Below are 10997 nucleotides of genomic sequence, written 5' to 3'. Positions count from 1 at the left end.
AAGGCTAAGTGAAAATTCAAATTGCAGAAAGATGTGGGAAAAAATATGATGAATTATGTAACATTTTAAAACCTCACAAATAGGGAATTCCCTGGCGGTTCCGTGGTTAGAACTCTGAGCTTTCACTGCTGAAGGCCTGGGTTCGATTCCTGATCAGGGAACTAAGATTCTACAAGCCCGCGGCATGGCCAAAAAAACCCAAAAAACCCCACAAATAATATTGTGTATGATTTTAGGACAGACTCATATAAAAACAAGTACAAGTATAAAAACATGCACGGTGTCTATGGAAACCCAAAATTCAAGGCGTTTATGAAAACCAAACTCCCCTATGAGGAGGCAAGAAGGGCAGTGGGATAGAGGAGTAAACAGAGGGTTTAAATGGAAACTATAATATTTTATCACTTCTGTCTAAAAGGAAAACAAAGATTTAAAGAAACATGATTAAAAAGGGTAGTATTTGATTATTTGGAGAAATAGGTAATCAGGTGATTTTTCCTAAAATTGCTTTAAAAAATTTTTTTGTCTATTGGCCAGAAGCTTATTCTGTTTTATTTTTGGGCTGCACGGTGCAGCATACGCGATGTTAGTTCCCTGACCGGGGATTGAGCCCCTGTCCCCTGCAATAGAAGCACAGAATCTTAACCACTGGACTGCCAGGAAAGTCTCTTTTTTTTTTTCCACAAGCTTATTCTTTTTTTAACAAAATTCTAGTAAATTATACATAACATGAAATTTACCAATTTAACCATTTTCAAGTGTGCAGATCTGTGGCTTTAAGTTCATTCACATTGTTATGCAACATCGCCACTATCTATCTCCAGAACTTTTTCATCTTTCCAAACTGAAACCCCACCTATTAAATAATAACTCCCCATTGATTGTCCCCTCCCCCCAGTCCCTGGCAACCACCATTCTACTTTCTGCCTCTATGAATTTGACTACTTTGTGTACCTCATATAAGTGATATACCATATTTGTCTTTTTGTGACTGGTTTATTTCATTTAGAGTAATGTCTTCAAGATTCATCCATGTTGTAGCATGTGCTAGAATTTCCTTCCTTTGAAAATAATAATATTCTATTGTATGTATAGATAACATTTTGTTTATCCATCCATCCATCAGTGGACACTTAGCTTGCTTTCACCTTTTCACTATACTGAACAATGCTGCTATGAACGTGGGTGTACAAATATCTGTTTGAGATCATGCTTTTAGTTCCTTTGAGTATATACCCAGAAGTGAAATTGCTGTATCATTGGTAATTCTATGTTTAACTTTTCAAGAAATTACCATGGCATTTTCCATAGCAGCTACATCATTTTCCATCCCCAACAGCAGTGAGTGCACGAAGGTTTCAATTCCACGTCCTCACCAGCCCTTGTTATTCTCTGTTTTTTGATAACAGCCATCCTAATGGGTGCAAAGTGGGATTTTTTTTTTTTTTTTTTTTGGCCGCCCCGCGTGGCATACAGGATCCTAGTTCCCTGACCAGGGATGGAACCTGCACCCCCAGCAGTGGAAGCACAGATTCTTAACCATTGGACGCCAAGGAAGTCCCTGGGCTTTTTTTTTTTTTTTTTTTTTAATGCAAATAATCTTGTATGCTATTCTGTATGAAAAGAAAGAAAGAAAGAAAGGGAGAAAGGAAGGGAGAAAGGAAGGAAGAAAGGGAGAGAGGGAAAGAAAGGGAGGGAGGAAGGACAGGAGGGAGGGAGGGAAGGAGGGAGGGAGGGAAGGAGGGAGGAAGGAAGAGAGAAAGAAAACATTTCCAGGAATTCCCTGGCGGTCCAGTGGTTAGGACTCTGCGCTCTCACTGCCAGGGACCGGGTTCAATCCCTGGTCAGGGAACTAAGATCCTGCAAGCCCCACAGAGCAGCCAAAAAAAAAAAAAAAAAAGAAAACATTTCCAAATTTAAAGGAAGGGCAGGTCAGTGCAGCATTGAACAAATCACTTCACCTCTCTGAGCCCCAATTCTGTCACCTCTGTCACCCAGGAAAATGGTGGAGTAGTAATCCCATTTCCAGAATTAAGGAAGTAACAGTTGTGCAGATGTTTGTGCAAAGAAAGGAATTTGGCCAGAAAGTCAATATGTCACCCTGAAAAACTCGGGGGACAGAATCTGCGTGAAGGAAATGGAGCCTCAGTAGCCCTCTACTGAGGACCAGGCACTTCCAAACTTTAAAGTCCTCCGCATTGTACAGAAAAGGAAGTGGAGGCGCAGAGGGTCCAGGGACTTGCCCATAGTCACACATGGCAGAGCTGGGATCTGACCCCAGAGCTGAAACTCTCAGCCCCTGCAATTCACTGCCTTGCATGTGACTTTATCCTGATCCCAAGAGTTCAGTGAAATAGGGCCCTGTAGATCAGAAAGTCTGAGTACCTCCATGATAACAGTAACTAATATTTAATGAGCACCAGCCATGTGCCAGGCACCACACTACGCTCTGAATCCTCACAACCCCCATGAGTTGGTATATTTCCTGCTCGCTGATTTGCAAAAGGAGCCTCAGATAAGTCAGGGGATTTGCCCGAAGTCACATAGCTAATAATAGTGTCTGGTCTATATGGCTGTAAAGTCTCAACTGCCCCATCTAAGTGGAAGACTCAGGATTCGAACCCAGAACATCAAGGGCTCTAGCCATCAGGCTAGAACCCAGAACCCAGAACCCAGAACATCAGGACTCTAAGCCAGTGCACGTTCTTGGCACCCTCTGTCTCCCAGGGAATGAAGGGGCTCCTCAGACCATCTTTCCTGCTGTCCCCTCTTGTGGCCCTTCCTTCCTCCCAGCCCTGGGAGAATGCAGGGAGGGGCTTCGACTTTGAGGCTGGACCTGCTGAAGGTGCTCGGGCATGTGGGGGACCCACAGGGCCATGATTTCTAGGCCATCTCTGAGTCTCGGTGGCACCTTTCCAGGTTACAGATGCTTCTGCAGCTGTGTGACCTTCATCTTGGTCTTCTTGACCCCCAAAGCCTCCTCCCAGGCCCAGCCAGCCCCAAGCCAGGTAGGCTCTTGCTCAGGACCAGGTGCCCAAGTGGGGCCCAGAAAGAGCCAAGTCTGCCCCCACCCCCCACCACGCACACACACCAAGAAGCGGCCCTGGGACATCCCCCCTCCAGACTCCCAGCTTCTGCTCCTGTCCCCTGCCTCTTTATCACCTCCTCCTTCTGTAATCAGCTCACACTCCAGAGAGGAATGAAGGCCAGTTTACATCTTAGAACCAGGCTTTAGGCCACGAACCATTCTTTAAAAGCAGGGGAAAGAGCCCTGGGCTGGAATAATTATGAATAATTATTATTATAGTTTAAATAATTAAAATAAGGAGAGAACAACAATAATACCTGACCTTGAGAGGTTATCAGTGTGCTAAGCACACATTGTCTTATTTAATCATTTAATTCTCTCAAGAATGCTGTGAGGTAAGACTGATCTGCTTCTGCTTTGAAAAAGTGAAAACCAAGCTCAGAGAGGTAAGGGAACTTGCCGAAGGTCACATAGCTGCCAGGTGGTGAAGCCTAGAGGAAAGAGAACTGGTGACCTAAACCTTACCCTGCCTGATGCTTCCTTGGGAAAGTTAAACCCTCTCAGAGCCTCATCTTGCCCAGATGCAGAGGGGAAGAAAAGACAGACAGGATAGAACAGGACCAAAGAAGCATGGAGCCACACAGTTTGGTAGTTTGGTGTAGAGGGAAGCAGTATGCTAAGGACCGTAAGTGGAATCTAATTAAGCCTAGAGGTAGGCACTCTTCTTCATCCCATTTCACAGATGAGGACTTAGAGGCATAGAGAGGTTAAATAAATGCCCAATGCCACATAGCTAATGGACATAGACTTCCATCGGGATCTGTCAGACTCCAAAGCCCTCACTCTGTGACTGTTACACCAGAGGTCAGTCAGCAAGTTCCTGATCCCAAACTGAAGGCCTTGAACTCTGTGTGAGGTTTGGATTTCTTCTCTCTAGATCTGCACTATCCAATACAGTAACAATTAGCTACATGTAGTTATGCATAATGAAATAAAATTAACAATTCAGTTCCTCTGTCGCATTAGCCACATTTCAAGTGCTCCATAGCCACATGTGGCTACTGACTACTGTGCATATATAGACCATCCCATCATCCCAGAGACTTCTATTGGCGAGCGCTGATCTAATTGTTGGGGAGGGAAGCCATCGAAGGGTACGAGCAGCAGGAATGTCACCAGGGCAGGTCTTTGTGCTGCCATCACTCAGCATTCAGGGAGGGAAAGAGGTGGGTACCCAGCAGGTTGAAGTGAACAGGTTATGGTGAAGAGGTTGAACCCAGAAGGCAGTGGGGGCAGAGAGGTGGAGGCAGTGAGGGAGCAGGGAGGTATTCCCAAGAGTCTGGCTTTCCTGGAATCCCCTCCCCACCACTTGCTGTGTGGCTTTGGGCAGTGTGTGCATGCCACTTCTATGAGCCACAGTTCTTCAACTATAAAATGGAAATAATAAAAGTACCAGCTGGGGCTTCCCTGGTGGCGCAGTGGTTGAGAGTCTGCCTGCCAATGCAGGGGACACGGGTTCGAGCCCTGGCCTGGGAAGATCCCACATGCCGCGGAGCAACTAAGCCCGTGCGCCACAACTACTGAGCCTGCGCGTCTGGAGCCTGTGCTCCGCAACAAGAGAGGCCGCGATAGTGAGAGGCCCGCGCACCGCGATGAAGAGTGGCCCCCACTCGCCTCAACTAGAGAAAGCCCTCGCACAGAAACGAAGACCCAACACAGCCATAAATAAATAAATTAATTAATTAATTTAAAAAAAAAAAAAAAATGTACCAGCTGGGAATTCCTTGGTGGCCCAGTGGTTAGGGCTCCAAGCTTCCACTGCAGGGGGCACGGGTTCGACCCCTGGTCGGGGAGCTAAGATCCCTGCAAGCTGTATGGCACAGCCAAAAAAAAAAAAGTACCAGCTGCACAAGTGTGAGTTTTAAAGGGATAATGTGGGTACAGCAGAGCTTCTCCTGTCTGTGATAAGGGACCAGTTTACTGTTTCCAATCCATCCATCGACTGACATTAGGTAAAATACAATGAAAATGAATTATTCGAAAAATAAACACGTTTGGATGTCATAGCAATGTCGAATTGCCATGTAATTTTCTAGACATTCTGGGACTTCCCTGGTAGCGCAGTGGTTAAGAATCTGCCTCCCAATGCAGGGGACACGGGTTCGAGCCCTGCTTCAGGAAGATCCCACGTGCCGCGTGGGGAGCCACTAAGCCCGTGTGCCACAACTACTGAAGCCCGCCACAACTACTGAAGCCCGCGTGCCTAGAGCCCGTGCTCCGCAACAAGGTTAGCCACTGCAATGAGAAGCCCGCTCACCGCACGGAGAGCCTTCGCTCGCCACAACTAGAGAATGCCTGCGTGCAGCAATGAAGACCCAACGCAGCCAAAAATAAAATTTTAAAAATTAAAAAAAAAAAAAGTTTCTAGACATTCTTCATTTCTTACTTATTTTGTTGTAACAAACAGTTTAGGGACTAACACTACCCACACTTTGAGTAACAGTGATTATAGGTCACTTGGTTTCATGCCTGGCACGGTCAGAGGCAGCCACTGCTATTATTAATAGTAATATTGGATGGAGCAATGAATAATAAATGTGGTGGGTGCGGAGAAGAAGGAGTCTTGATACCGTATTGTGGCTAATACTCACAAGGGGGAGAGGCAGGACCGAAGCCCAGATACAGTCACTCCAGAGTCCTCTCATTCAATGCAGTAGGGAGAAGGCTATAGGCTACAGGACTGATTGGAGGTAGACCTGGAATTGGGGCCTAGCTCAGCCCAGGTGTACTTCTGGGCTTGTGATTTTTAACCAGGCTCTCTGCTGATGAAACTGGTGTTATGACTCAAAGGTGGAGAAATGGATCCTTTTGCAATAGATTGTCTTACCAATTGAATGGCTGAGTGAGGGGCAGGTTCCAGATCCCAACCTCTCCACCTTCCTGCCACAGGACACTTGTACATGCTACGTGTCCCGCTCTCCTGGGCATTCTTCCTCCCTTCACCTGGTTAACTCCCATTAATCACTAAGATTTTTGCCACTCCTCCTCCCCAGCTGCTTTTGCAGGGAAGTTTCCCAGCCATTAGAATTTCATGGCTTCAGAGTGCTATTAGTTAGAATTTCACAACCAGAGAGTTCTATTGATTAGAATTTTATGGCACCAGAGAAGTACTGATTAGCGTTCCATGGTCCCAGAATTCTATTACTTAGAATTTCATGACTTGAGAATGCCACTGATTCAAATTTCATGCTTAGTGTTCCAGTAATGAATATTTCCCCCAGATACCAACGCAGACTGCTCAGCCCTCCGCTCAACCTGTCACCTGCTCAGGGGGAGCCTTCCTTCACCTCCTTATTTCAAATTGTCTGTCTGCCACCTGCTCCTGTTTTATTTTTCTCCTTGGCGGTGATCACGACTTAACAAATCAAATACATTACTTACTGCCCCCTGTAATAGAATGTAAGAAGATCCACAAGGGTGGGCATTTTTATCTGTCTGGTTCACTGTAGCATCCCCAGGGCCTAGAACAGTGCCTGACACACAGTAGATGCTCAATAAATATTTGTTGAATGTTTATAAGTGAATCAACTGCAGAATTAATAAACTGTTTCAATTATTACACCAAGTTATCATATAATAATTTTTAAAAGAGTGACTGCCCATTTATCCAACTACCTCTTCCAGCATGTTGCCTCTCACTCAATGCTTCAACTCACAATGGAGAGAAGAGTGCCTCTTCTTTCTCTGTGTCTTTCTCCCTATGACAGAGGTCTCAACTGAGTCAAGATCCAGGGTCCTAGGAGAGGGAAAGGAATTGAAACGAAGGGGAGACAGGGATGAGCTTAAAAGGGGATATCCTAACATCTGGAATCTATCAGTACTAATTTTCAGCCTCAGATGTTACTATCACCTCCTCCAGGAAGCTCCCCCTGACGGCCAGATTAACTTGGCTCACCTGTCAAATGCTCTTCAACTTTCATGCACCCTGTCCACAGCACTCTGTACTATTTGTATTTAGAGACGAGCTGGGTGATTGACATCTGCAGATAAAGAACACATCTGCTTTGTACCTCATGCCAGGACAAGTGCCTGGCACACCGTAGGTGCTCCAGACTTACTTGTGAAATGAATGTATGAACACCATATCACACTCCTGCTGGCAGAATGGAAAAGGACACGCTAGGGTCAAGGGGGTGCCAGAGGGAGAAAGACCCTCAGGAGACTGGAGTTCGGGTACCCAGCCTCCCTCTGGAGTCATCTCCAGGGTTAAGAGTAGGATAGGGGTGGGCAAATTTCTTGTATAACTGGATAGATAGTAAAACATAGCCTGCTGTTGTAGCAGCCGTAAACAATATGTTAACAATAAGCACGGATGTATTTCCAAAAACCTTAGGGATGCCAGAATTTATAAACTTAATATGTCTCAGGTGTCACAGCAACAGTCTTACTTTGGCCTTTTCAACAGTTAAAAGGTGTAAACACTTCATAAACAGTACAAAACAGCAAGCAGTCAAGGACTATAATGTACAGAACTCCAAAATAAAGTTTTAAGTAGAAAGTAAGGGTGAGAGATGGAAGTGAAGAAGGGACGTTTTTTGTTTAAATCTGCGAGGTTGGGCAAGTCACTTAACCACTCAGCCTCCTGCTCCTCCTTTGGAAAAGGGCAATAATGAAAGTCCTTGGTTCCCAAGGCAGACTTGAGGATTAACTGAGATAATGCCTTCAATTCCAGCCAGGCTGGCTCAGCGTGAGCCAGTGGGTTGCTGTTGTTAATAATAATCATCATTATTACTACCAAGGGGACTTTGGGAGGAGCAAACGGAAGGACATATGCAAATCCCACAGCATAAAGTCTGGCACCCAGGAGACCTCCATAGAAGCTCCTAACCTTCCCTGTCCTCCACCCTGCCTCCACCCACCCTAGGTCACTGGAGATAGACCTCCCCAGCATCCTCCACCGGCCTCCCAGGCTCTCCTGCTCCCCACAGGCCTCTTCTGAGACAGAAAATGTGCCCACTGGCAGCTGGTGGGGTGCGGGGAGGAGGGTTCTGACCAGGTCCCCTGCCCATTGTCTGAGCATGCCGGCCCGCCAGCCAGCTGATGTCCTGTGTCCCGACACCAGCTGGCCCACCCCACCCCCACCCAACACTCTCTCCTCCCAGGTCCCTCCTTGTCACTCATCCTCCCCACCCCCCAACCCGCAGCCTAGAAAGAATCAGAATGTGACCAGAGAGTCTGAGCTTTTGTGCCCCAAATCGTAGGCTGATTTGCATTCCTTTAGCAATTTGCACACCCCATTCATTTGCAGAGGCTAGACGGCTGCAAAGCCAGCAGGGTTCTCGGGTTTATTTCATTTGCGAGGGGTTTTGAAAGGTGACTTTGGGTGTTCCCTTTTAGCCTTCAGCACTTCCTCATTCTGGGACTTTGGCCACTCAGATCCTTAGTTTCCACATCTGTAAAATGGGTACAATAACACCTTTCCTACTGAGTGGTTGTGGGGAGTGAATAAGGGAACGCATGCTGTGTACCTGGCACACAGTATGTGCTCAACAGATGACAGCTTCTTATTACTTAAACAGAGTAGCATCCTCATGTCCTCCAGAGCCAGCTCTTAAACCTGTGCTGTCCCATAAGGTAGCCACTAGTCATGCGTGGCTATTTAAAATTAATTATAATTAAATTAAATTAGAACTTTAGTTCCTCAGTCTCACTAGCCACATGTTCTGGTGGCTGTCGTCCTGAGCAGCACAGATATCAAACATTCCCATTAGTGAAGGAAGTTGTGTTAGACTGTGGTGATTCAAACCCTGTAATTCGCCGGAGCTTTTCTCCCTTTCCCTGGTAGGGCTCTCCCTTCTGCAGCCCTTCTCCCCTCCCCATCAAGGTAATGACCTTGGTGAATGGGTGTTCTTTTGTTCTCTGCACCTGGGCTAGAGGGTGGAGAACAGGTGTGGTGCTGTGCCCTGGAGCACCGAGGGGGTGGGCACAAATTGTCTGTGTGGTAAAGCAAACAGCTGCACCCAGCTCTGTCCCAGCCACCAGCAGGAGCGTTCATGGGCCCGGATGTGAATGAGGGAGGGGAGGCACAGGGAGTTTCTGTCCTCACCATCTCCCAGAGGCAGTTTAAGGTCACACAACACATCTGAGCCTCGGATGTGCAGTTTCCAGCACAGCTGACACCTGGGGAGGGTGCGCCAGATGGGAGGCCCGGAGTGCGGGGGGGGAGGGGAAGATTAGCAACGTCTCAATGCCAAGGCTCAGCTGTATCAGAGACTGAATGGCATAAATAGGTCACATTCAGACTATTTCAAACTAGGTGCATCCGCTGTGGTCCCATGTCACCCCTGGAGTTTAACAACCATAGCAAGAAATGTGTATCTCCATGTAACTGTCTATTGGCATCCCCAAATTAACATCCCTAAACCAGAACTCACTTTTGTCTCCAGGATGTGTCTGTTCATCCCACAGCTGTCTCCATCTTAGGGGATGGCTGCCCCATCCTTCCAGCTGTCCCACCCCCAAACCTTCAAATCAACCTTGGCCCTTCTCCTTCCTGTGCCCTACAAAGGAGCTGTCAGCAAATCCTGTTGGCTCTACCTTCAAAATATACCTTGAATCCAACCCCTTCTCACCATCCCCACCGCTTGGCAGCACCCTGGTCTGAGCCACCACTGTCTCCCTGTGGCGGCTTCCACCTTTGCTTTCCCCAGTATACCCATCACCCCAGAGGCATGAAGATCAAATCACTTGTCTGTACAAAACTGTCTAGTGGCTCTGAAATTCACTCAGAACAAAGTCTAATTCCTTACTGTGGCCTACTGGGGCCCCATTTGTCTGGCCCTAGTCCGCTTGCCCAGCCGTATACTACTGTCTCATCTGTGCCATGCACACTCCTCCCTCGGGGCCTTTGCTCCTGCTACCCTCCACCAGGAGCTTCTGGCAGCTCTCTTACCTTCTCAGGTCTCAGGAATATAAATACCCTATTTGAAGAAGACTTTCTTTGTTACCTTCTATAAAACAGCACTCACACTACCACACACCTCCTCCCCACCCCACCTTTGACTTCTTTTCTTCTTCTTAGAGTAACTATCATGGTATCAATTTATTTACTTGCTCACTGTCCAGCCATTGTCAGCATCCCCTCATAAGAATGACAGCTTCATGGGGCAGGAATTTTGTCTGTCTTCTTCACTGCTGTATCCCCAGTGCTCAGGACAGTGCTTGGCACATAGTAGGTGTTCAGTGAAGGAAAGAAGGAAGCAAAGGCTCTGTGCTAGGAACCATGCTAAGCACCTATAATATGGTTACCTCATCTAAGAGCCATAGCCCTTAAGGTGGATACTGTTATCTCTGACTTTGAAAAGGTGGATACTGTTATCTCTGACTTTGCAGATGGGAAAATGAGGCTCAGAGGCAATGACTTGCCCCAAATCAGTAACAGTCTAAAAGTGTGTCTCTTGCACCACTCCCCAACCTACAATCAGAATTGACAGGGAGCTGTAAGAGATCAAATTCGTTTTTTTTTTCCTGAACAATAGTTGAGGGAGGGACTTCCCTGGTGGTGCAATGGTTAAGAATCCGCCTGCCAATGCAGGGGATGCAAGTTCGAGCCCTGGTCTGGAAAGATCCCACATGCCGTGGAGCAACTAAGCCCAAGCGCCACAACTACTGAGCCTGCGCTCTAAAGCCCGCGAGCCACAACTACTGAGCCCGTGTGCCACAACTACTGAAGCCCGCGTGCCTAGAGCCCGTGCGCCTAGAGCCCGTGCTCGGCAACAAGAAAAGCCACCACAGTGAGAAGCCCGCGCACCACAACGAAGAGTAGCCCCCGCTCACCGCAACGAGAGAAAGCCCGTGTGCAGCAGCAAAGATCCAACACAGCCAAAAAAAAAAAAAAAATGTTGAGGGAGTTTGCCTGGTGGTCTAGTGGTTAGGATTCCAGGCTTTCACTGCCATGGCCCAGGTTCAA

The sequence above is a fragment of the Balaenoptera musculus genome, chromosome 15 (genome assembly GCF_009873245.2).
Source record: "Balaenoptera musculus isolate JJ_BM4_2016_0621 chromosome 15, mBalMus1.pri.v3, whole genome shotgun sequence".
Lineage (NCBI taxonomy): Eukaryota > Metazoa > Chordata > Mammalia > Artiodactyla > Balaenopteridae > Balaenoptera > Balaenoptera musculus.
The sequence above is the reverse complement of the archived record's forward strand: the minus strand, read 5'-3'. Positions refer to the sequence as shown.